Here is a 3,695-nt window from a genome sequence, read left to right as displayed (position 1 = left end):
GTACATGCAAAAGATTATGTTAATAAATAAAATTCGGATGAAAAAGAAAACATAGCATTACAATGATAGTTTCTGAATCTTACTCATCAGATTCAATTTCTTTTTGGGAAAATGAATCCTCAATAACATGTTTCCTTTTTTTGGATTCAATCCTAGAAAAGCAAACAATGATCAGGCAAATAAACACAATAAAATTGACAAAATAAACCGAAAAGTAACACTTATTTTTTTGCCGGCTTGTGGTTTTTTTTCTTCAATCTTCTTTTTCTTATTTCCTCCATTTCTTCACTTCTGACAATACATGCAAAAAATTCTGTTAATAAATAAAATTTTGACGGAAAAAAACATAATATTACAATGATAGTTTTTGAATCTTACTCATCATCAAATTCAGTTTCTTTTTCGAAAGATGAATCCTCAATAACGTGCTTCTTTTTTTGGATTCCTTCCTAAAAAAGCAAATAATTATCAGGCAAATAAATACAATAAAACTGATAAAATACACCAAAAAGTAACATACATTTTTGCAGGCTTGTGAATTTTTTTTGTTAAATCTTCTTTTTGTTATTTTCTCTAATTCTTTACTTTTGACAATACATAAAAAAAATTCTGTTAATAAATAAAATTTTGATGAAAAAATAAAACATAGCATTCCAATATAGTTTCTGAATCTTACTCATCATCAGATTCAGTTTGTTTTTCGAAAGATGAATGCTCAATAACGTGCTTTCATTTTGGATTCCATCCTGGAAAAACAAACAATCATCAGGCAATAAACACAATAAAATTAGGTTGCTTTCTTACTAATAGTTACTTCTTTGCCATTCTCTTAGGTTGCTTTCTTCTTTTTGATATCTCCTCTGAGTCATGTTCAGAATCAGACTTAGCAACACTTTCATTTTTCAAAGAAATAGTCTTCTTCTTTTGTGGCATCTTTTGTTCCTTCTTTTACTTTTTTTTTTGTCTTTTGATTGTTCTCTCAGCTGTGCTCTTTTCACAATGCCCTAAAATAGAAAAAATATTAATTTACATAACATATTTAAAACAAATACACCGAAATTAAAAAAAAATTCTGTTGAATTATCATATCATCCTTAATCTCAGTTTCTATTCTTTCAACTAGCAACTCCCTAGTCTAATGTCGCACCTACTGTACGGTGGTCCAGAAATTGTATGCACCGGCTTATTCTTGCGTGTGAATTCATGAAAATATACAATCATCAGAGTAAAAAGGCAGCTATCAATAGAATATTTTTTTTTGATGTGTGCTCTCTAATGCCCTTGATGAGGAAGTTGAGCACATGACCACCTCAATCCCGTTCATGTATTGTGTCCACATGAAGAATGGGCGGCATGTGAACCGGAGAAATTTTGTTTATCATTGTCAGCAACAAAAAGCACATCTGAATATAAAGAATGAATCTCCTCTTGAATTTTAGCCAATTTTCCTCTCCATCAACACTCATCTTCATCATAGATTTTGTCAATTGCGATAAAGTCAAGCCTTGAAAGTTTTTAACAACTTCCTTCTGCTCCTCACTATATCTTTAAATTTAATTTTGCGTGGATAGCATGCCCTACAAAAACAGCAAAAATATTTCAATAACAGAAATAATTTGATAAAATATCGAAATTTGATTTACAGAATAAATTACAAAATAATTTTTTACCAGAAGCATTCAAATCAAGGACATATCTTATATTTTCTTTGGTGATGTCGATTACACTATACCGTGTGTGCAGTGTGTTATTGTACAGATCAAATAAATATACCAATTTTTTCAAGGGCTTATGTGGTATATTCATGGCAGGGTTACGTTATGCATCATACCACCAAATTCAAATCCTTGAACAATGGCTTCTCATCATTACTCATATTTTGAAATCTATCATTAATGAATATTGTGGAGCATCTCAAATCATGAATTTTCTATAAATAAATGAGAATCATATAAATAAACTATATTTATACAAAAAAAATTTGAATTGTTCTAACATATATATGCTTACATTATATTTTGGTGCTTCTTTTTTTGCGATGCTCCTCCCAACAACTTTTTTTATTGTCATTTTTTTGTAAAGAATAAAAAAAGTTTAATAGGTAACAACAGTATCAGGTGCACCTCAATTTATACAAAATATACCAAAAGACAAACCAAATACACCACTATTATTCTTTGATTACATCACACAATGTGAGTTCAAAAAGACATTCAACTCAATCAAACATGCATAAAATAACACCAGAAGCACTATAACAAAATTTTATGGGTAAGTTACAATAAAAAAAGGACAAAAACACTAAGTGCACCTCAATTTACATAAAATACACCGAAAGACAAACTAAATACACTGCTGTTATTTTTTTATTACATCATACAATGTGAGTTAAAAAAGACATGTAACTCAATCAAACATGCATAAAATGACACTAAAAACACTACAACAAAATTTTATGGTTAGTTACAACAAATTCATGAATAAAATTCCTGAAAAATGGACAAAAACATATACAAATCACTCAAATATGTACAAAATAACATCAGAAGAACAAGAATAATATTTTGGTGTATGTCTAGTTCTGGCAGAAAGAGGACAACAACACCTAGTACACCTTAATTCACATGAAATACACAAAAAGTTGTTACTGATTATTACAGACAAACTCAGTTCGAAACATGCAAATACTCAAACATGCACAAAAACACATTCAAATCTCTCAAACACATACAAATATAGGTTAAATTATACGAGAAGTACTACGTAATATTTTTACACTGACCTAACATAGTTATCACCAAATAAACAGTATAATGAGAACAGTAATATGTACTTTAACTCAAGAACACAAAATGAATCTACTAAATAAACAAAAATATGACTATCTAGTGTTTCGCGATCGAAATGAGAAAAAAAGTAGAAAAATTGGACGATTAGTGAACAGTACCTTCAATAATCTTTTGTCTTCTGTTTCTGTATTTTTTGGTGAAGATTTTGAACTTAGCTTTGAGATTTCCTTAAATTTTGCGACAATTTTTAGAGATTTTGAGTGTCGTTTAAATTTTGAACGTTACAGTTTTGATCGAGAAAGAAAAAGCATTTTTCATAATAATGTTCACGCTATGGAACAGGAATGTATGTTTACACGCACTCTAATCTGAGGTTGATTTTTATTGGACTTGAGCTAATTTGTTTAGACTTGATTGTCAAAAAAGGTGAAAACTCAGGTGTTGTGAAATTAATAACTGAGAGTCGTTAGATAATTTTAACTAATTTGACTAAATTTTTAGCTAATAATAATCAACTATCAACTTTACATAAAACCAATAAAATCAACTGTACCTGAATTTTTACCAAAAAAAAATTTTTGTATATATAACAAGACTGAATTTGAATTCACATGGTATATCTTTAACTTTGTATATATAACAAGACTGAATAGTGAGTAAGATATTAAATGATTAACATCATAATCTCTTGCAGGTCAAAAAGAAAAGAAAAATTATATCATCTTCATAATATTTATATTTAGAGTTCTTAATTTCTTATAGTTAACATTACACTATAATCGGAAAAAATTACATTACTCTAAATTCTATTAGTAGAGGAATCATAATTATAATAGTTTTTCCTCTTTCATCTCCCACATATAAAGTAAAATAAATTATATACAGAAAGTAGCATATGTCTCGCTT

This window comes from Arachis duranensis, chromosome 2, assembly GCF_000817695.3.
Source record: "Arachis duranensis cultivar V14167 chromosome 2, aradu.V14167.gnm2.J7QH, whole genome shotgun sequence".
NCBI lineage: Eukaryota > Viridiplantae > Streptophyta > Magnoliopsida > Fabales > Fabaceae > Arachis > Arachis duranensis.
Note: the sequence above shows the minus strand (reverse complement) of the source record.